The 24,276-nt window shown below is 38.8% G+C and overlaps 1 protein-coding gene and 1 pseudogene across 2 annotated transcripts in view; one reads left to right on the top strand and one right to left on the bottom strand.

Annotated features, from left to right (window-relative positions):
- ATP11C (ATPase phospholipid transporting 11C) overlaps positions 1 to 24,276 on the top strand; it is a 220,415-nt gene that overhangs the window by 38,463 nt on the left and 157,676 nt on the right. The gene's annotated exons all lie outside the window — the stretch shown is intronic.
- Positions 9,908 to 10,042, bottom strand: LOC135269388 (U6atac minor spliceosomal RNA; annotated as a pseudogene).

A 24,276-nucleotide genomic window follows, 5' to 3' on the forward strand; every position in this document is an offset into this window, starting at 1 on the left:
TCTCTTTTTGCCCAGGTTGGAGTACAATGGGACAATATTGGCTCACTGCAACCTCTGCCTCCTGGGTTCGAGTGATTCTCCTGCCTCAGCCTCCCAAGTAGCTGGGATTACAGGCGCATGCCACCACAGCCAGCTAATTTTGTATTTTTAGTAGAGATGGGGTTTCACCATGTTGGCCAGGCTGGTCTCAAACTTCTGACCTCAGGTGATCTGCTTGCCTTGGCCTCCCAAAGTGCTGGGATTACAGGCATGAGCCACCGTGCCCAGCCAGTTATTAGGTAAATTTTAAAATTTTTTTCTTAAAGGCCTACTTTTACTAATTAGAGAAATCAAACATACTTAAACAATAGCTTATACTTTATAGGTAACAAAAAGTTGGTCACGGTCTAGTTTCTGTTGTGCAATGTTTATTTGTTTAGCTCTTCTAAATATATTGGGGTTTTCAAACAAATTTTGTTGGATTACACATGAATAACATTACATTAAATAATTAAAATCACATTCTTTAATGTTATAGCAACTCAATTATTTATGATTCACCAGTTATTAGACTTTCTCACCTCTTCAGTAATTTTAGTTTTTAAAAAAATTTTTTGATACATGACAGATGTACATATTTTGATACATAATAGATGTGATATTTTGATACATTCATAATATATGTAATCAAATCAGCATAATTGGGATATCCATCACCTTAAACATTTATCTTTTTTTTTTTTCTGGAGACATTTGGAATCTTCTAGCGATTTTGAAATATACAGTAGATTATTGTTAACTATATTCACCCTACTATCTATCAATTACTAGGTTTTATTTCTTTTAAGTGTATGTTTGTGCCTGTTAATCACCTTCTCTTCATCCTTCCTTCTCCCCATCCCTTCCCAGCGTCTGATAACTACCAGTCTATTCTCTGTCTTCATGAGATCCACGTTTGTAGCTCTTACATATGGCGAACATGTGGTATTTGTTTTCTTCACTTATTTCATAAGTAGCAGTGAAAAGTATGTACCTAAATGATGCACTTTCTATCCTCCCAGCTTTAATATAAATACAAAAGATTGTGTGATACTAGGGATAAAGCAACCTTCTACTTATCTACCTTCTTTCAAACGCTAGTCAAGGTAACAGATGACGATCAGAAAGTACTAGAAAAAGAAGAAGTCACCATCACATCTTGTGTTGAAATTTGTTAGGGAGTTTCCATATCAAGGAATGAGTATGTCATGCAGTAGATGAGCCTCTAGGATGAATTTGATTAATTCTTCACAGCAGCAAAATCTGATAATCAAATAATGTTGCTTGAGGCCTTCTTTTGATTTGGAGTTAGAAAATCTAAATTGTGTAAGCTCTAGTGGATATCCATTCTGTCATTTCAAGGATCATCTGTGTGAATGGAAAGAGCAGATTTTCTGTTGGGCTATATGTGAGCTCATTGGGAAGAGTTAAGAATTACAAGTAAATGCATTTTACTGGATTTAACTTCCTAATGACAGGCATCTCTACCAGATTTGGTGATACTGCAAACATGGAAGAAACACAGGCATCTGGATTTCTTTGCTGACTCTGCCACTAGTTAGTTGTGTAATTTTTTTGTGTGTGTGGTTATGTACTTTTCTCATTGGTCCTCAGATTTTTATCTGTACAGTGTGGGTGAATAGGCCAGAGCATCGCTTAAACTCCTTAAGACCCCCTAAATCTGTGGTTCAGAATGGGAAATAAGAGTAGCAATATTGACTGTCTTCCCAATTACCTGTTATGCTTATGATACGTGCATTAGGTAAAAATGTAAGGGGAATCTGATTTTCCCACAAAACGTTTCATATATAGTTGGGGACATGGTCTTAACCTGGTGTCATGTCTAATTCTTTTTTGTAGATGTGAGTACAAATATGAGAATGAATAAAATATATGAAATATGAACATGAATAGATTTCTAGGTAATACCTATGGGCTATAGAGCTTTTTAAGATAGGTATTTTTGGCCAGGCGCACGCCTGTAACCCTAGCACTTTGGGAGGCTGAGGCCAGCGGATCACTTGAGGTCAGGAGTTCAAGACCAGCCTGGCCAACATGGTGAAACCCTGTCTTTAGTAAAAAAAAAAAAAAAAAAAAAAAAAAAAATTACCTGGGCATAGTGGCATGCTACCGTAGTCCCAGCTACTCGAGGGGCTGAGGCACGAGAATTGCTTGAGCCTGGGAGGCAGAGGTTGCAGTGAGCTGTGATTGCCCCACTGCCCTCCAGCCTGGGTGACAAAGCAAGACTCTGTCTCAAAACAAAAACAAACAAAAGGATATACATTCCTAAAAGTAGTTGTGGGTGGAGTAAATGTATAGAGACAAGATCTCTGTACACTGGATTCCATATTCCTCTTCCCTCATTCTTTCTGTGTGACAGACTCTTTTTCTCTTTCACTGTGTTTTTTTTCTTTCTTGAGACGGACGCTCTGTTGTCCAGGCTGGAGTGCAGTGGCACCATCTCGGCTCACAATAACCTCCGACTCCTGTATTCAATCTATTCTTCTACCTCGGCCTCCTGAGTAGCTGGGATTACAGGCACCTGCCACCACACCCGGCTAATTTTTGTATTTTTAGTAGAGACGAGGTTTCGCCATCTTGGCCAGGCTGGTCTCGAACTCCTGACCTTGTGATCCGCCCACCTCAGCCTCCCAAAGTGCTGGGATTACAGGCGTGAGGTACTGCGCCTGGCCTTCACTGGTATTTTTTGAGCACCTCTTTTGAACTTAGAGGCATGCCTCATACTCTCTGATGTTGCGGGGACTGTGAGGGCCTGTTGGCTTCTATGTCTACATTGCTTTCCAGTGGACAGAGCTGGGTCAGGTCAGCCCTGACTGAGACTTAGAGCCAAAATTCTCTCTAACTCAAGACAAGCTTGAGTTAGAGAGAATTTTGGGAACCTCAGGCTGCTAGCTCAGCAGTTCAGCATGCTTACTAGTATCATTCTGACTTTGTGTTGTCATGTTTTTGTAAGATTGCTGTTGCCTAGCTCCTTGTGATTAAGACTGGCCCTTGTATTTCTGTGCCAGAAACATGTCCTTATTCTGTTTATCCCCTGTGAAGTCCTTTTATGGGTACAGTGGTTGGCACCCCAATTCCTCCAAAGGTAGGAACATGTTTTCTTTTAGCTAAGCCTCTAGGGAACTTAGGCTCTGCCTAGACCCATACCTGTGGTTGGGTCTTTGCTTCCCAATCCTGATATTATCGATGCTCACCCACTAATTGCCTTTTTACCAGATTTCCCTGATGTTATATTCTGTCTGCTTTCACCTTGCTGAGTATCCTGATGCTCACTGCTCACCTGTCTGGACCTTTAGTTGTTGCTGCACTGTCTTTTCTAATATGCTCTTGTCACTTGGGTTTCCTCCTAGGCTTTGCTTCTGGGTCCACCTCCAAGCACCTGACATTCTGTCATACTTTGATCTGTCATGCTGCCTGACTTCAATAGCTTAATTATGAAAATCAGTTGTTTTCTTTCTCTGGAACCATTATTTAAAAAATCTATTACTAGGCCAGGCATGGTAGCTTATACCTGTAATCCCAGCACTTTGAGAGGCTGACATGGGTGGATCACATGAGGTCAGGAATTGGAGACCAGCCTGGCCAACAAGGCGGAATCCCGTCTCTACTAAAAATAGAAAAATTAGCTGGGTGTGGTGGCGTGTGCCTGCAATCCCAGCTACTTGGGAGGCTGAGGCATGAGAATCGCTTGAACCTGGGAGGTGGAGGTTGCAGCATGCTGAGGTTATAACACTGCACTCCAGCCTGGGCAACAGAGTGAGACCCTGTCTTAAAAAAAATTTATTAGGGGCAAAGGAGAACTAGAATCATGAAATCTTCATATACAAAAAGTCTCTCAGAAGCATATACTTCAACCTTCCATTATTCGGATAGCGTGGTAACTCCCAAGACAACCCGTCAATTGCATTTTGCAGTACTTCTCAATTGGTTTCTTGGGCCAAAACCATTAATGCATTTGCTTATTTATTCACTCATTTCTTAATGTCTGCACAGTTACTAAACATCTACCTTTAGCTAGGCAATAGGGATATAAGTATGTGGGCATGCATATTTGTGTGAGTGAGAGAACATTCTAGTTCCTAAGAAGCTGGTAGTCCAGTTGGGGTACAGAATAAACAATCATGATGGCTAGAGAGATACATTGGGCAGGAGAAATGGGTTATTTTTTCTGCATGACTGAAGGGTGGTTCATGGATGGCTTTCTGCCATTCCAGTTAACACCAACTTTCTATTTAACTTTTAGGTTCAGGGGTACATGTGTAGGTTTGTTATATAGTTAAACTTAAGTCATGGGGGCTTGTTACACAGATGATTTTGTCACTCAGGTATTAAACTAGTACCCATTAGTTAACACCAACTTTCTAGCCCACCACCAGCTTTCAGTGTAAATACAGGAAACTTCGCATCTTCTTTCTTTTTTTTTTTTTTTTGCCGATCCCTGACTTGCTTTTGGAATCATCTTTTGTTATGCAGATCTTGATTTGTTCCTCCCCTGTTCATAGCCTCCCCATTTTCTACGCCACACCCCACAAGGATATCTAACTCCTTGGGACAACTCATGAAGCCTTTGGCCTTTCTGATTCATGCCTCCCTCTCCAGTCTTACTATGTACTATTTTCCATTAGGTTCTCAGTACCCTAGAACTTCATGCAGCTTCCTGTCTACCTATACTTCTATTGCATGTGCTATTCCTACTGCCTGGTCACTATTTTTGATTTCCTGGTGAACTCTGGGGCACTGAGAACTTGACAGAAAATGGTATATGGGGTAATCTAATTTTCCTCTTCTGTTAAGGTGTACTCCAGCCTGTTGGATGCTGTTGCACTTTATACACCCCCACCAGAAGATTGTAAACTACTTCAGTCCAGGTTATCTTTATGTCTTCAGTTTAACATAGAGCCTGGCCCAGAGTGGGCAGTCAATAAATGTTTATTGGATGAACAGATGAAGGAATGAGTGAATAAATACAATTTCTGTAGTCTGTTTTTTTAGTTTAGTTCTTCCTTGGGGCTCTGATAATGGTACTTGAATGAATCCTACCACTGTTTTGTTTCATTTAGAGATGGGGTCTGATACTGTCACCCAGGCTGAAGTATAGTGGCATTTTCATAGCTCACTGAAGCTTTAAACTTTTGGGCTCAAGCAATCCTTCCATCTCAGCCTCCCAAGTAGCTGGAACCACAGACATGTTCCACCGTGCCTGACTATTCTTTTATTTATTTTTTCATTTTTTTTGTAGAGACGAGATCTTGCTTTGTTAGCTAGGCTGGTCTCAAACTCCTGACTTCAAGGAATGCTCCTGCCTCTGCCTCCCAAAGTGTTGGGATTACAGGTGTGAGCCACCACACAAAACTACACTGTTTTGACCATAGCTCCTTGCAAAGCCAGAGTCATGCACACTGTCTTATCCATTGCTGGATAGGCTACCTGCCTGCCCAAACAGAGAGAAAAGCCCTTTAGGGGTTTTAGAAAACTCTTGACCTTCTCGCACTCTGTCATTTCTGCTGCCAAGATAAGCTTCTACTGTGTCTTTTCAGAACTCTGATCAAGAGGGAGAAATTGCATAGAATAAAAATGTTTCAACCCTTCTCTTCTAAATCAGAGTGGTTGCGAAGTGAGAAGAATTAGTACTTGAATAGGTTCCTGTCTCATTAGGCAGTTCTTTGAATGAGTCATCTACAAACTCAAGCAATTTGTAAGGACAATTATGGCCATTTATTCTGTTGTCAGCCTGTTTTGAATAAACACCAAATGGGGTATTTTGGTTCTTAATTATGCATTTCTCACCTTCTTTCCAGAGCCCCTTTTTACACAATTATATCAATTAACAGTGAAAGACACATACACAACTTTCATGAACTTTATCTGCCCTGAATATCTTCTTGTGCTTTAATCATGGATCTCAAACTTACAGTTAGAAATCAGCCTTTTCAGTTCAATTTAGTTATAGATGTCTGCCTAAAATAGTTGACTACTTCTGAGGTAGTTGGCTACTTCTGAAGTGGTTGTTTTTTTTTTCCGAGATGAAGTCTCCCTTTGTTCCTCAGGCTAGAGTGCAGTGGCGTGATCTTGGCTCACTGCAACCTCCCATCTCCCAGGTTCAAGCGATTCTGCCTCAGCCTCCGGAGTAGCTGGGATTACAGGTGCCTGCCACTGCACCTGGCTAATGTTTTTGTATTAGAGTAGAGACAAGGTTTCACCGTGTTGGCCAGGCTGCTCTTGAACTCCTGACCTCCCAAAGTGCTGGGATTATAGGCGTGAGCTGCAGCGTCTGGCCCCTGGTTGTTATTTTTAAATACAACTTTTTCTCGAGAATTATTGAGGTATAATTTACTTACAGTAAAATTCACCCTTTTTAGGTATGTAAATATCAATTAATTTTGACAAAATTATATAATTTGTAATCACCACTGAAATCAAAATGATAGAATTTTCTGTCACCTAAAAAGTTCCCTCTTGCTCCTTTGTAGTCAGTCCCCTCCTTAAACTGCCAATCCCTGGCTACCACTAATCTGATTTCTGTCCCTTACAGTTTTTTCATTTCTAGAATTTCATATAAATGGGATCAAAATATATAGCCTTTGAGTCTGGCTTGTTTTACTTGGCATAATGCTTTTGAGAGTCATCTATGTCATTGTATTTATCCAGTTTGCTGCCTTTCATTACTGAGTAGAATTCCACTAAATAGATATACTACAATTTGTGTATCCATTCACCAGTAGCTGATGGACATTTGGACTGTTTTCAGTTTTTGGTGGTTATGAATAAAGTTTCTGTAAACATTTGTGTTTAGGTTGGACATGGTGGCTCATGCCTGTAATCCCAGCACTTTGGGAGGCCAAGGCGAGTGGATTACTTGAAGTCAGGAATTTGAAACCAGCCTGGCCAAAATACAAAAATTAGCTGGGTGTGGTGGTGTGCACCTGTAGTCCCAGCTACTTGGAGGTTAAGGCATGAGAATCACTTGAACCCTAGAGGCGGAGGTTGCAGTGTGCTGAGATCGCGCCACTGCACTCCAGCCTGGGCAATAGAGTAAGTCCCCGTCTCCAAAAAAAAAAAAAAAATAGTGTTCACATTTCTGTGTAGACGTATATCTTGTTTTCGGTAAATATATAGGTGTGAGATGGCTGGGTAGTGTGAAAAGTATGTTTTTAACTTTATAAAGTTGCCAAACTATTTTTCAAAGGGATTATACCATTTTTGTTTCATAACAGCAACATATAAGGTTGCATTTGCTCCATATCCTCACCAGTATTGTTATTGTCTGTCTTAAAACTTTAGCCATTCTGGTAGCTAGATAGTAGTATTGTGTTGTAATTTTATTCTGCATTTTTCACAATGACTAATGATTTTGAACAAGTGTCTTAACATTTTTTTGATTTGGCAGGGTTTTAAAAAATTATACAGCTTTGGGCCGGGAGAAGTGGCCCACACCTGTAATCCCAGTACTTTGGGAGGCTGAGGCAGGCGGATTACTTGAGATCAGGAGTTCGAGACCAGCCTGGCCAACATGGTAAAACCCTGTCTCTCCAAAAATAAAAAATTAGCTGGGTGTCATGGCGAGCACCTGTAATCCCAGTTACTCGATAGGCTGAGGCAGGAGAATCACTTGATCCCGGGAGGTGGAGGTTGCAGTGAGCTGCTATCATGCCATTTCACTCTAGCCTGGGCAACAGAGCGAGACTTTGTCTCAAAAAGAAAAAAAAGAAATTATACAGCTTTGAGTGCTCTTTATATATTCTGGCTACTGGTCCTTTATCAGATATGTGTTTTGCAAATATTTTTCCCTGTCTGTGGCTTGTCTTTTTACTTTTTAAATAGTGTGTTTCAAAGAGCAGTAGTTTTAAGTTTTGATTGAAGTTCCATGTTTCAGTCTTTTCTTTTTATTCATACAGGGTCTTGCTCTGTCACCCAGGCTGGAGAGCAGTGGTTCAATTATGGCTCACTGCTACCTTGACCTCCTGGACTCAGGCAGTCCTCCTACCTCAGCCTCCCGAGTAGCTGGTACTATAGGCGTGCACCACCATGCCCAGCTAATTTTTTGTATTTTTTGTACAAACAGGGTTTTACCATGTTGCCCTGGCTGGCCTCAAACTCCTGGACTCAAGAGATCCCCTTACCTTGGCCTCCCAGAGGGCTGAGATTACAAGTATGAGCCTCACTATTTTCTTTATGATTAATGATTTTTCTGTCCTATCTCAGAAACAATTGCCCAACTCAGGATCATGAAGAGTTGCTTCTATTTTTTTCTAGAAATTTTATAGCTTTAGTGTTTACATTTCAGTTTGTGATCGATTTCCAGTTGACTTTTATGTATAGTGCAAGAGATTCATTTTTTGAATGTAGAGATATCTAATTGTTCCAGCATCATTTGTTTTTAAGACTAAGAAAGTATACTTTGTCTATTGAATTAACTTGGCATCCTTGTCAAAAATTAATTGACCATGTATGCATGAATCAATTTCTGGAATCTTTATTGTGTTTCATATCAGTGAAACTACATGTTATCCTTTTGCCAATACTGTGCTGTCTTGAATATTATAGCTTTATTTTAAGTCTTGAAATCAATTGGTATGAGTACTCCAACTTTTTTTTTTTACAAGATTGTTTAAGTTATGCTAAATTATTTTTTCCATATAATTTTAGAATTCCCTTATAAATTTTTGAAAAAGAAACCTGGGATTTTATTTATGGCAAATTAAAATCTGTAGATCAATTTGGAGGAGAATTGCAATACTGATGATATCGAGTCTTCTTATCCGTAAACACAGTTTATCTCCGCAATGAAGTATTTGATTTCTCTTATCAGTGTTTTTGATACTTTTCAGCCTAGAAATCTTATAATACTTTGTTAGATTGACCCCTCAGTATCACATGTTTCTTGATGCTGTTGCAACTGGTGCTTTTAAAAATTTCATTTTCTTGTTGTTCACTGTTGTGTATAAAAATACAATTTTTTAAAAAATATAGCATGGAAAAGAAGAACAATTTGTATATATTGATCTTATATTCTTCAACTTTTCCAGTCACTAATTATATCTAGTAGTTTCTTTTTTTTTTTTTTTTGAGACAGTGTTTTGCTCTGTTGCTCAGGCTGGAGTACAATGGCATGGTCTCAGCTCACTGCAACTTCTGCCTCCCGGGTTCGAGCGATTCTCCTGCCTCAGCCTCCTGAGTAGCTGGGATTACACGTGCCCCCATCGCATCTGGCTAATTTTTGTATTTTTAGTAGAGACGGGGTTTCACCATGCTGGCCAAGCTGGTCTCTAACTCCTGACCTCATGATCCTCCCGCCTCGGCCTCCCAAAGTGCTGGGATTACAGGCATGAGCCACTGCGCCCGGCCTAATATCTAGTAGTTTCTTGTAGATTCTTTTATATTTTCTGCATAGATAATTATGTTTTCTGTGAATAAAGGCAGTATTATTTTTCCTCTCCCATCTATAAGTATCTTTATATTTTTTTCTGTACCTTATTGCATTAGCTAGGCGTTCTATTCAATATGATGTTGAATAGGAGTGGTAAGAGTGGATTCCTTGCCTTCTTCCTGATCTTAGGGGGAAATCATTTTGTCTTTTACAATTAAGTGTGAGTTAGCTGCAAGTTTTTCATAGATGCTCTTTATCAGGCTGAGGAAGTTTCCTTTGATTTCTAGTTAGCTGAGTTTTTTCTTTTTTTAAATCATGAAGTGCTGTTGAATGAATGTTGTACTTTTTCTGCACCTGTAAAAATAGTCATACAGATTTTCTTTCTTAGGCTGCTGACACTGTGAATGGCATTGTGTTTGACTTATGAATGCTGAACCATTCTTGCATTCCTAGTCTAAATTCCACATGGCAATAATAGATTTTTCTCTTTTATTTTATGGATAAAAATCATGGATAAATGACCCAAAGTAGATAGCAATTTCTTAACCATATGTGTGTTTTATAAGTCATAGAAACTCTTCCATTCTAAGGGAAGTGCTAAGGGAAGTGCTAACTCTCTTGCTTAACATACAATACAGATAGCATGTTTTTGCTTCCTCTTCATTTGGTCTTTTAGGCCATCAAAAGTGAGTGAGGGGAAAGGTAAGAAAAATAGTGTTTACTGGGCAGTGTGTGTGTTTTTCTTATTTAATCTCACTTGATGGAAAGTGAGGTCCATCAGACAATTTGTACCACGAAGTCTTGGAGCTAGTAAATGGGAGGGTCAGAATTTAAATGCAGATGTTTGGGATAAAAGCATTATTAGTTCACTATATAGTATTGCCTTTCTTTGGAAGTGAGTGGGTATGTTCCTTCATGTGTTTGTGTTTGTGTGAGAAAGACAGACGGAGGAAGGGAAGGACAGGAATTAGGAAAGTAAAGTAGAAATTGATTGAGCTTGATCTGGCTCTCTAAATTTCATTGATTTGGTAAACATTCAAAAACTAAATGTGTAATGACTACCTTTATCCCACAGTTAGGATCAACAAATGTGATTAGATGCCTGTCTTCAAAGGAGTTCATGAAAAAACCACTTGGCAAGAGGCAAAGTTTGGGAGTAATTTCTTCCACCCTTCATACATATAACCATCTCTTTCTAGATTGACTGGAGAGGGTTCCAGTGTCCAAGCAGGAATGACCAGACATCATGAAACTTTTGAGTGGCTTTAACTAAAATGCTGGGGCATGACATGAGGCCCAACCTTGTAGATTTAGTGAGATCTCTTGAGGAGCTACTTCGTGTTAAACACCATTCTAAGATTAAAGCAAAACAAGCAAAAAATATGATTTCATTCTTCATTCTTCTGTACCTCACAAGCTAGCAGACAAGATGGAAACATACATAGAAGTGCTTCCAATTTCTGCTTTGTCCTGTCCTACCTTCATTCTGCCAGCAGAACAGTTTTTTGAAAACGTGTCCTTTCCTTGCTTAAAACTTCCTGGTGGCTCCCTGTTTCTCATAGGACCAAGTTGAAGTTTCTTATCAGGACATACGAGGCCTCCACTGATTTGACCTAGCTTCTTCTATACTTCCACAGCTTGCTCCAGGCACATACCACTCCTTGGGGTTCTTAGAACCTATCATGATTTTTCATACGTCTGGGTGTTTATGCTGAGCCCTCTGTATAGAATGTTGTATTAATCTGGGTCCTCAAGCACACAGGATTAAACTGGCAAGGGTTTATTAGCGGAAAACGCACGTGGAACAGACAATGGTGAGGAGGCTGGGAAGACTGAGTGCCATTAGTCCTTGATGCAAGTCTGAGCCCTAGTGAAGGGGATAGGGAGAGCTGGTTAGGCAGAAGCTTTCCAGACTGCTGTGCAGTCTAAAGAATATTCAGAAAAGCTATTGGGGAGTCCAAAGTCAGCTGTTATTGGAGTCCTGCAACTTCCAGCAACAGTCCGCTTTGGTATCCCAGCTGTACTCAGTGGTTGGTTGGAAGCATCCCTTTGGAGGTGTGAGTTAGTACAGACACTAGGATGAATTTCAGCGGCAGATGGGGTCCTTAATCAGTTGTGCTCTTTGTAGTTGGAGACCCTTAAGTTGCCTCCTCTTGGCCTCTTCTTGGCTGCCATAAATTCCTTTTCTCTTTCATTGAATTCTTCCTGCTTGTCCTTAAAGGACCAGCTGTAAATGTTTTTTCTTCCAAAAAAGCTTTTCATTGAAGGAAAATATCAGAATGTCCATCATGAACCCATGTCCTGCCATGATCATACTGTAATCTTTGCCTTGCAAATTTTTAATACATTGATATTATCGGACCAAAAATCTGTTAGGTACTCAGGAAATGTTTGTTTGAATGAATGCATTGGTAGGTCTTGGACAGGCAGATTTGGGGAGAAGGTAGTTGAAGCAGAGGGAACTGCTTAAGCAAAGCCCTAGAGGGAGAAGAATAAAGGATTTACACTGTAGTTAATAATTATCTTTTTTCCCCAAATAAGTATATCTTCCCCAAAGCTGTCATTTTAGAGAAAGCCTATTATGATGCAAAACAGTAGGAGAAAGGAGTGTCTTCCTGGCAGTTGAAAGTGATTCATATTTGAGAACTTTGTTGAACAATGTTTTGAGTATTTCCTGAGAGACTTCTTTCCCGAGAGGAAACAGTTGATGGAAATGGAATTTTACTGCTGCCAGGAAAAGTGTGATAAAGATAAAATCTCATGCAACAACTACTACCAGAATAGAAATTTCCATAGAGCAAAGAGATTTCAAAGTCTCAACTAATGGCTCATATGTATTTAGTATTCAGTGCAGCTGAACTGTAATTCTGTAATGGAATTTGACCAATTTTGAGAAACCAGTTTGTAATGTATGAATTAGTGGAGACCCATACATCTTGACGTTTGCTGACTCTGCCAGATGTTGGTTATATTTCTGATGGAAAGAAACAGAGAGCTGGCTGGGATCCCAAATCTTAGAATTGCTACCAGCCGCCTACCACTGCCACATGTTGCAGTGGTAGGGGATAAACATGCTGAGGATAAGGCCTAAAAAAATCACTCTGTATCAGCAACCAGAGATACAGCCCCTAATCCCTATGAAATGTTTTACTCTGTTGGCCTGGGTTGAACCATGTATGAGGCAGGCAGTCCCTTTAGCCCAGGCCCAAGTCTGCTCTATGCAGTCTACCTCATGTCTTGTTACCCTAGAGTTACCACTTGAAGGCATGCAAGTTTCCTTATGTGTAATGTGGTGATGGTTACTGACACCTAGCTCATGGGCTTGCTGTGAGGTTTCAATCAGATAATGTATGCTGAAGGCTTAGACTGTGCCTGGCATAGAGTAAGTGCTCAATAAATGGGAGTTAAATTTCTTTTATTGTGCAATGGAAGCAGGACTCTGAGGGTAACATGAGGGTAACATCTTCATATTTCCAATTGAGTGTTATCAAAGTCAGTTATACATGCATTTGTTAAATTATGGGCCATAGCAACCCAGGTCCAGGACTCTATGGGCCTATGCTGCTTTGTCTCAGACTGTAAAATTAATCTAACATGCAGTTGCTTATATCTGTCTTTTCTCCCAGGTGAGGACAGTTTGTTGTGACTTGTAGATAAGCAAAATTACTTGCTTCTCCATTGTGTGCTAACATAGTGTGGAATAACTTTTTCTTGTCTGTCTTATTTACCCATCACTCTTACTTTCAAATTTCTATTATAATTCTCCTTTAGATTCCACATCGCTAAGTTAAGAAGGTCCCAGATGTGAAAATAAGGAGCATGCATGATGTATCCCCCTTCCCTTGATTTTTGCTGATCAGCTTGGGAAGCTGACCCAATAGCTCTTCACTTCTATATCCTTTCTTCCCTTTCAGTGGAGTAGTTCACATGGGATATTATCTTCTTTTCTTTTGTCTTTTACTGCTAGCACATTTCTTTTAATCATCTTCCTCCTTTCTTTTCCAAGTTTTGCCCAATTACATCAAGAACTTCCTCCTCCTCCTCATTCTATCCCATATGAAAGCCAAACACATGAATTGAATTGTAAATGTTAGGAAATGGAGTATTACTTTTGGAGACATGTACCAAGGCAAAGGAAAGCCATGTATTAAAATGAGCAAGAGGAAAGTAGTATTTGAATTCCCAAAGACATCTCGTACTCACTATGTCCAAATCTGAAATCACTCTTTTCTTTAAGCTTTCAGTCCTGCCAAAGCCCTTTGGAAGTTTGTGGCAGTCTACTTTCAAGATGATTCACCAATGGGTTTATTTTATTCTTTTTACACCTACTATTTTTACTGTGGGTCTGGCCCTCATCATCTTTCATCTTGAGATAGTAACTTCTTTTCTCATCTTTTTGTACCCTCTCAGCCCTGAATGGCCTATATAATGGCAAAATAAAGTGTTTTTTTTTCTTTCCTTTTTAGCTTTTTTATTGTAAAATGAGACAAAGATTTAAAAAATCAAACAAATATGTAACTTAATACAGTATTACAAGACAAATATACTTGAAATCCCATCCAGATCAAGCAATAGAGCTTTGTCAGTCCCCCTAGAATTCCTTCCAGGTGCCCTTTCCCAGTCAAAAACCTTCCCTCCTTCCAAAATAACCATTATCCTGACTTTTAAAGTAGTTATCTCCTTGCATTTCTTTATATAGATAGTGCTGTTTGAAAACTGAAGTCTTGCCACATCCAGTTGCCTTTATGCTAAAATCTAGGGATGTGCAAATTCCCTAACGGGTTTTCTTTTTGAAAAAATTGTTTTAAGATATTTAATTGATAAATAAAGATTGTATGAATTCAGAGTTGTAAATGTGATAATTTGATATACATATACATTATGTAATGATTATCACAATAAAATTAACTAATCTAATGCCACTCATGGTGTACATTAGAGCCCCAGAAACTTGTTCATCTTCTATCTGAAAATTTGTGCCATTTAATTATTTTCCCATCTCACCCCCTTATCTCTGGAAACCACTATTCTCTCTGTTTCTAGGATTCAGCTTTTCTAGGATTCCACATATAAGTGAGACCATAGAGTATTTGCCTTTCTGTGTCCGGTTTATTTCTTTTAGCATAACTGTCCTCTAGGTTCATTCATTTTGTTACAAATGGCATGAGTTTTTTTAAAATGCTGAATAATATTCCATTGTATATGTCTGCCACATTTATTTATCTGTTGGTGGATACTTAGGTTGTGACCATATCTTGGTTACTGTGAATAATCCTACAGTGAACATGGGGGTACAGATATCCCTTCAAGATACTGATTTTATTTCCTTTCTCTCCGGCCCTCACAGGTTTTCTCAGGCCTACATTTACAGTCTCCTGTTTTGTTTTGTTTTGTTTTGTTTTTGAAATGGGGTCTTGTCTTGTCACCAGGCTGAAGTGCAGTGGTGCTATCACGGCTCACTGCAGCCTCGACCTCCCCAGGCTGAGGTGATCCTCCCACCTCAGCCTCCCAAGTAGCTGGTAGAGGTGCCTGGTTACTTTTTAATTTTTTTGTAGGATAGGGTCTTGATATGTTACCCAGGCTTAGTCTCCTTTCTATGGTTCCTTCTCCCCTCCCCAATACCCTAGTCTCTGTCCAAAACATGCTATTTATAGGTTGCTAGATACCTCAGGTGCCTGTTGGTGTTTGCCAGATGCTCTAGGTATTGACTCCTGTTGTTCCGTCTTTCTGGAGTTGCTACTCTTCCCATTCAGTGGTGAAATCCTAGACCCAACTCAAATGTCATTTCTTCTGTGGTATGCTGCCCTGGATCTTTCTTCCCTGATACACCTGAGGTAGAATGAATTCCTCCTATCCCTGTGCTCTGTGTACATTATAGGATTTTACACATGCTATAATGTGTAAAATACTATAATGTACTGTTTGTTAGCCTTTTTCACAGTCTCTGTTACCTAACAGATTGTTTGTAGGTGCTCAATAAATGCTTGTTGAATGAGTGAATCTATGTAATCCATCTTTAAAGCTCTTTCAAGGTGTCAGATTTTCTTCAGAATCAACAAAAATTTCACACAATGTTAAAAACATGTTCATTTTATTTTCTGTCTATAACTATTATAATATTGCCAGTGTTTGGTTTTACTATCTTTTCTTTGTTTGATAAATATTTGCTATTTTGGCCACATTATTGGTAAAATAGACCTTTGTGGCCTTTTCTGGCTACCTACACACCATTTTTATTCTTTCAAGGATAACAATAATTATTGAGTACAACTTTGTGCCAGGCATTGTGCTAAGGCTTGTCTATGCATTATTTGCTGACTCATCACCCTAATCCTTTATTATTTTCATTTTACATGTCAGAAAGTAAAGCTTAGAGAAGTTAAATGAGTTAAAGTTATAACGCTAAAAAAGGGTAGATTCAGGGTGCAAATACTAGGCAGTCTGACTATAAATGTAAAACCCATTTAGAAAAAAAAATTTCCTCTTTGAGACAAAGTCTCACTTTCTTTGTCACCCAGGCTAAAGTGCAGTGGCACAATCTTGGCTCACTGCAACCTCCCTCTCCCGGTTCAAGTGATTCTTCTGCCTCAGCCTCCCAAGTAGCTGGGATTACAGGCACGCGCCAGCACACCCAGCTAATTTTTGTAGTTTTTAGTAGAGATGGGGTTTCACCATGTCAGCCAGGCTGGTCTTGAACTCCTGGCCTTAGGCAGTCCACCCATCTTGGCCTCCCAAGGTGTTGGGTTTACAGGCGTGAGCCATTCTGCCAGGTTGTTTTTGGTTTTTTGTTTGTTCGTTTGTTTTTTACCATTCTGTGTTATTTCTTATTATGAAAGATAATAGTTCTCAGTAACCAACAGTGGACTTTTTGCAAAGCATCCGTGGAGCACAGCTCATTTGTGGAAGTTTGCTGCACTGGCACTCTAGTCAGTGCTTTAACATCATCATTACCCCTTCCCTAAATTGCTCCTATGCAAGGGCCTGTCCAGCTCTACTGATATTAGGTATGTATATCTTGTGGTGAATGGGTGGCAGCTTGGTTAATGACTCTTTGTTAGCCAGAAATAAGAAGGTTGCTTTTATATTGACATGTCTCTCTTCTTAGCCATATATGTCATTTAGCTTATATCTACTGCCTTAAGGGTTATCATTCACTATAAATGATGTGCCTTGTGCCTGGCAAGGTGATAAGTTGTGTCTTCTAAAATGATATTGGTCATAAATGTTAATTGCTACTTTTTAACTTCCCTTTGAGGTGTTACAAGGAAATCCATGTATGAACAACTGAGGAAGCAATTAAGCAGAACAGCAGCACAGGAAAATCCAATAGTTGGTACTGCACATGGGCTCCTGGGCTTACAGAAACTCAGACCATGGGCCCCAGAGGAATTGGCTTTGAAATAGCAGCAATGGAGGCTCACCCTTTTGGGGAATCATTGATGGTCATTGGTACATGGCTCAGATGAATGAAGTCTAGTCTCACATGAGTGTTTGTCCTGTTTCCCTCATTAACTTGTCACTTTTCCAGGGCAGTAATTGTAGCCTTTCTTTGGTTGAGTCTTGTGCCCCTTAATACTGCCCAATCCTGCATATGGTGTAGATATGGCTTTGTTCACCTGCAGGCACTTCTTGTCTATTTTAAATAACCCTCTTACTGCATTTTGTTTTTTTAAGTCAGTTTTCCATTTAAGCAAATTGCCAAGGTTTATCTAGAATTTTTGGTTGTGTGAAACTTATCAGCAGCAGCTAACATTTTCTGTTCCTCTAGCAAATGCCAGGTGCTGTTTAAAACACTTTCTACATAGTTACCTCTTGTAGTCCTCTCAAAAATCCTTTGAGGTAGGTACTGTTATTATCCCTACTTTCTAGCTCAGGATGGAAATTGGCATCACTTTGCAGCTTAGAAGATTTCTTGTTATAAAGAAATTTGTTAGGGAGATGTGTTGATGCCCACCTGTAGTCCTAGCTACTTGGGAGACTGAGGCAGGAGAAATCCTTAGGCTCAGGAATTCAAAGCTGTAGTGTGTGATGATCTTGCCTGTGAATAGCTACTGCACTTGAGCCTGAGCAACATAGTGAGACCGCATCTCAAAAAAAATTGTATTGGGATTTCAGCCGCACTTTCTGCCTAAGGTACTGCTTTGTTTGGAAAGGGTACTTAACAAACATCTGTGTGACTGGGAGGGTACCTCTAGAGATAGTGATTTTTCTCTAGGATCAGTTATATAATCATTTTTGGAAAAAAAATACACCATTTTTGTTTTGTTCTTGTTAGAGAAGTGGCTGTAGCATTTTCTTTCAATTGACACTTTATCAACAGCTTTTCTAGGAAGTTTTTTTTTTTTTTTTGTGGGGTGGTGAGCTTCAAGACTATATGTTGCTGTTGTTTCTTTTCCAGACTACACTACTTCCTGTTGTAGTCTAAGTACTGTAGAAGGGTTTAGTGACTGATAGTCAGCAGTTTGGCTCTTTTGTTAATTCCTGATGCTGCAGATGAAGTAATGGGTTTTCTTGTCAGGTAAAATGTATAAGGCTGCTTCTCGGGTTGACAGGAAGAATAAGCTAGAAGTACTTCTCAAAGAAAAACATTTCAGAAGTAACTTCTGATTTTGCTTTTTCATTTCCTAACCTTGTTCTCCTGTATCCTGCTCTACTCCTAAACAGGTATGTGATTTGGGCAATTCATTTAATCTCTCTGAACCTCAGTTTTCTTATTTATAAGGTTTCTCTAACAATTCTATGAGATAATGCCTGTACAGTACGCATCACAGGGACTGGAATATAAACAGCACTCAATAAACCTTAGCTGTTAATAGCAACCACATGAATATAAAAATGCACACTTCTTCAAGGGCCTGAATGCTCTCCAGGTTCATGCTCCAGGAGTATCATTTTTTGTTTTGTTTTGAGATAGGTTCTTTCTTTGCTGCCCAGGCTGGAGTGCAGTGGCAAGGAACACAGCTCACTAAAGCCTCAACCTCCTGGGCCCAAGTGATCTTCTGCCTCAGCCTTTGAGTAGCTAGGACTACAGGTGTGTGCCACCATGCCAAGCTGTGTGTGTGTGTGTGTGTGTGTGTGTGTGTGTGGTGTGTGGAGATGGGGCCCAGGCTGGTCTTGAACTCCTGAGCTCAAGTGATCTGTCCACCTCGGCCTCCCAGAGTGCTGGGATTACTGGCGTGAGGCACCACGCCTGGTCAAATTGGTGTTATTATTCTCCAAAGGAAACCTAGGTTGATACCCTGCTTACCCTAAGGAAGGTTCTTCAAAGGTGTTGTACTATTCTTGGCTAAAGAGCATGAGAAGGGCAGTAACTAAAAGCACTTTAGTAGTCAGATGAGAAACCAGGTAGATACTGGAAATAGGTATTATAATACCTAAATTTGTGTGATTTTATTCTGAGAACATGACATTCGGTTTCATCTTCCTACAATGGAAGCAAATTAATGGATAACTAAAAGTGGTATGATGGAGAGGATTGAGTCCTGAATTTGTGTAGTATGCTCTTCCATCAAGTATTGAGATTAGGGGGAGGAGGAGGTAGTAGGAGAGGGAAGAATATTTAAATAAGACGATACATTTGGCTGGTCATGGAAATGGATGTCAAGATTCATGCCCTACCTGCTAGTAAAGTTAATCAAAACCAGAGAAATTAGGAAGCCTCATTGTAGAGCAGATTTTGTTCATTTCTCCTCTCCCTTCCTCTCCTCAAATTCCCCACAATGTGTCTGATTGCAGCCAGATGTGGCTGGGAGTTCCAAGCCTCACCTCCAGAGATTGGTATTCACTAGGTTTGGCCTGACACATGGAGCTTTGCATTTTGAACAAGTTCCCTGGGGATTCTCCTGCAGACCTTCTCAGAAGCACCTTTTGAGAAAACGTGGATTCAAATTAAGGCCCACATATCGTCATAATTGGTCAGCCTGGAATGATCTAGCCATACACATCCACTTGTCCTCTTGCATTTTTGCGAAAATGGGAACACATGCATTTCTCTTTACTTTGGGAAAATCAACTTTTTATATTAATGTGGTTGCTAATAATAGCTAAAGTTTATTGAGTGCTTTCTATATTCCAGTCACTGCGATGTGCACTGTACAGGTATTATCTCATAGAATCATTAGAAAAACCTGGTTGTTTTCTGTATTCTGTAAATAAGGAAACTGAGGTACAGGGAGATTAAATGAGTTGCCCAAATTACATAGCTGCTTAGGAGTATTGCAGGAAGTTTATTGAGATAACCTACTTGCATCTGTACTCTGTTTTTGTTCTTAATTGACATCAGGTACATGGAGTTGTTGGCTGCACTTTAACTGCTTCACTGCACTGTCTTTGGAGCCAAGCAACTTTTTTTTAATGTTTCAGAAACAAGCCAATTTACTTTTAAAAATTCTTTTAAATTGTGGTAACATACACATAACAGAATTTACCATCTTAACCTTTTGTTTATTTATTTGTTTATTTGAGATGAAGTCTTGCTTGGTTGCCCAGCCTGGAGTACAGTGTTACGATCTCGGCTCACTGCAGCCTCTGCCTCCCAGGTTCAAGTGATTCTCTGCCTCAGCCTCCCAAGTAGCTGGGATTACAGGCCCCCACTGCCACTCCTTGCTAATTTTTGTATTTTTGGTAGAAATGGGGTTTCATCATGTTGGTCAGGCTGGTCTCAAACTCCTGGCCTCAAGTGATCTGCCTGCCTCGGCCTCCCAAAGTGCTGGGATTATAGGCATGAACCACCATGCCCAGCCCATCTTAATCATGTTTAAGTGTACGGTTCTGTGGCATTAACTGCATTCACACTATTGTGCAACCATCACAATTCACCATCTCCAGAACTCTTGTCATCTTGCAAAACAAACTCTGTATTCATTAAACAATACCAGCCCCTGGCAGCCACTGTTCTACTTTCTGTCTCTATGACAAAGCCAATCAGTTTTTGTGTTAAGAGTATACCATTAATCTCTACAGCCAATAGCTTTCCATTGAATTTTTAGATAAATTTACGAATCAAACCAGGATTTATAAACATATACTCAGTATTGAAACAAGAAGTCCATAGACATTTTAAACAGAATTTAGCATTTCTTTAAAAATGTGCAATTGTAGCTTTTAAAGGACTTGAAGTCTGCTCCACTATATGAAACAACTAGATTAATATTTGATAACTTACACATAAGAAAGCTGCACTGAAAGGAAAAACAAGCCCTATTGCTGGGTGATTCCTTTATGCTTGAGAAAGCAGTTTCTTTGGAAAAGAAATACATTTGTGGTCATATGAATTAATGCAGACTGCTGCATCAGGCTAAAAATCCATTATGCTCAGTAACTTTAAATAATGAGATCATGTATTTTGGGATGTTTTGGACAGAGCAAAGCAATCTATATTAAAAGTGCTGATTATGAAAGCTGAAGCCCCACTTTTTCCTCCCATCGATTTTTTTAAGTTGAAATTTAGAAAGCTGATTTGTGTGGTTACACAGGTATAGTAGTTTTATTTTAAGCTTTTGAAGATACAGTTCCACCCCTCCCAGAGACACACATTTTTGTCTTATCTTTCTGGGAAAATCCTGAACCTAGAAGCTTCTTTTACAAAATTTGTTCTGTGTCAGATAATTAAAGGTAAGCTTGATGTAGACAATTTATTATTCTGATATGTACTATGGTCATTATCAATTTTTAGCTATTTTCACAAAGCGTTCTTGTGTTTTAATTTTTTAGGCTATCTTAAAATATTTAAGCTGTGTCAGCCAAATAGGGACTGAGGGTGCTTTATAATAACTTAAAACTTAGATCCCTTTTTATCTAATGATAAAATCAGTAAGAGTGCATTTTTTCATTTAGGGTCATCTCTCTCTTTAACTTTCTTTCATTTACATTTTATGTAACCAGGATATATATGATTTTAAAAATTTGACAGTCATCAGGATTTGTTTTGAATTTAACAAGTATTATATGTGGTTACAAATTTTTAAACAGGTTGGGTGAGGTTGCTCATGTCTGTAATCCCAGCACTTTGGGAGGCCGAGGTGGGTGGATTGCTTCAGTTCTGTAGTTCAAGACCAGCCTGGCCAACATAGTGAAACCCCATCTCTACCAAAAAATACAAGAATTAGCCAGGCGTGGTGGCACATGTCTGTAATCTCAGTTACTCGGGAGGCTGAGACATGAGAATCACTTGAACCTGGGAGGTGGAGGTTGCAGTGAGCTGAAATTGTGCCACTGCACTCCAGCCTGGGCAGACAGAGTGAGACGCTGTCTCAAAAAAAAAAAATTGTATTACAGAAAGTGTAAAGTTTACATCTGTGCTTCATTTAAAGCCTTGTTCAGTTTCTTATCTGGACTTTCAGATGGTTTTTATGTCAGTCTAAGTACACATACAAATGTACACAGTACACATATCTTTTTATACACAGTAAGAATCATACAATTCTTGATATTCAATTTAATTTTTAACTTACTATATGTTAGAAATTATTTTATGGGTATTTTCTTAGCTACTCATACATTTTAACAGTCCCACAGTATTCCAATGTTTGGGTATTCCGTAGCTAATTTAAGCAGTCCTCTTCTGACGGACATGTGGATTATTTAATTTGTTTGTTTTAATATTATAAACAATGCTGCCATCAAACATCCTTTTACATTTTTGTTTACCATGTTTACGGAATCACATAAAAAATTTTTTAAAGAAAAATTGGAGTAATGATACTATTGAAAGTTTAAAGTACAGCAAAACTTTTAGTTTTGCTATTTGATAGTTCCTAATTTTAAAAAAGCCAGTGTAAAAATAACATTTGGAACAATAAAAATGAAAACCAGTATCATACACTTGGACATGGATATCTAAACATAAGTGTAAATATTATTTTGAATAATTACAGCTTTCATTTAATGATCACCAGTGTTACTGTATTTATTCCTCACAACACTATCAGGTAAGTACCATTTAAAAACATTTTTAAAGCAGCTTTATTGAATTATGATTGATATACAAACTGCACATATTTAATGCATACAATTTGATGAGTTTGTACATATGCATACACCCATGAAACCACTACAACTAAAGTAATAGACATATCTATTGCCTCTAAAATTCCCTTATGCTCCTCTGGTTTGTCGTTGTTGTAAGAACATATAACATGAAATGAAATGGGGATCATACAGTTATTTGTTTTCCTGTGACTGGCTTATTTCTTTTTTTTTTTTTTTTTTTTTTTTTTTAGAGAAAGAGAGGAAAATAGGAAGGAGGAAAAAGGAAGAGAAAGAGAGAGAGACAGAATGGGGAGGAGGGAGAAGGAAAAGAAAGAAGGAGAGAGAATGGGAGTATTGATTTCTTGCGCAGGCTAGAATGCAATTTAGTAATGGGTATTGAAAAGCTCTTTTATACTGATAATTATACTTAATGATGTAGTCAGGAAGGAATAAGGGAAGAAGATAACAAACAAACAGCCAACCAATATTTAATTTAAACCTATGAAATGCTATGCGATTACTGAGGAGTGATTTACTTCCAATTATATAGTCACCTTTGGAATAGGTGTGAGGTGGTAATGTATGTTTTGTGTATTTGAAGTGGAGAGTTCTATAAATGTTTATTAAGTTTACTTGTTCCGGGTCTGAGTTCAAGTTCTGAATATCCTTGTTAATTTTCTATCTCGTTGATCTATAGAATCGTTAGCTCTTCTTGTTGCATTGATCCTTTTGCCATTATGTAATGTCATTCCTCGCCACTTTTGATCTTTGTTGCTTTAAAGTCTACTTTATCAGAGGCGAGAATTGCATCTCCTGCTTTTTGTTTATTGGTTTATTTTTACTCTCTGTTTGATTGGTAAATCTTCCTCCTTCTCTCTGAGTCTTTGTGTATTGTTGCATGTAAGATGGGCCCGGATGCAGCATACCGATGGGTTTTGGCTTTTTATCCAATTAAAATATATATAAGTTTAATACCGGCGTTTGATGCTAGCTGGCTGTTTTGCCCATTAGTTGATGTAAATTTTTTATTGTGTTAAAGTTCTTTGCTTTTTGATATATTTTTGGAAAGGCTGATATTGGTTGTTCCTTTATATGTATAGTGCTTCTTTCAGAAGCTCTTGTAAAGCAGGCCTGGTGGTGGTGAACTCTCTAAGTACTTGTTTGTTCGCAAAAGATTTAATTTTTCCTTCACTCATAAAGCTTAGTTTGGCTGGATAGGAAATTCTGGGTTGAAAGTTCTTTTCTTTAAGGATGTTAAATATTGGTCCCCACTCTTTTCTGGCTTGTAGGGTTTCTGCTGAGAGATCTGCTGTAAGTCTGATAGGTTTCCCTTTATGGGTAACCTGACCTTTCTCTCTGGCTGCCCTTAGTATTTTCTCCTTCATTTCAACCCTAATAAATCTGGCGATTATGTGCCTTGGGGTTGGTCTTCTTGAAGAATATCTTTGTGGTGTTCTCTGTATTACTTGGAGTTGAATATTACCCTGCCTTGCCAGGTTGGGAAAATTTTCCTGAATGATATCCTGAAGAGTATTTTCCAACTTGGATTCATTCTCTTCATCACATTCAGGTACACCTATCAAACGTAAATTAGGTCTTTTCACATAGTCCCATATTTCCTGGAGACTTTGCTCATTCCTTTTCATCCTTTTTTCTGCATTCTTGTCTTCTCGTTTCATTTCACTGAGCTGGTCCTCGACTTCTGATATCCTTCCTTCTGCTTGATCAATTCGACTGTTTAAACTTGTGCATGCTTCGCGAAGTTCTCGTGTTGTGTTTTTCAGCTCCATCAATTCACTTATATTCTTCTCTAAATTGTCCATTCTCGTTAACATTTCGTCAAACCTTTTTTCAAGGTTCTTAGTTTCTTTGCATTGGGTTAGAACAAGTTCTTTTAATTC

Source organism: Aotus nancymaae, unplaced genomic scaffold (assembly GCF_030222135.1).
Source record: "Aotus nancymaae isolate 86718 unplaced genomic scaffold, 86718_ANA_hifiasm-v0.15.2.pri h1tg000004l, whole genome shotgun sequence".
Taxonomy (NCBI): domain Eukaryota; kingdom Metazoa; phylum Chordata; class Mammalia; order Primates; family Aotidae; genus Aotus; species Aotus nancymaae.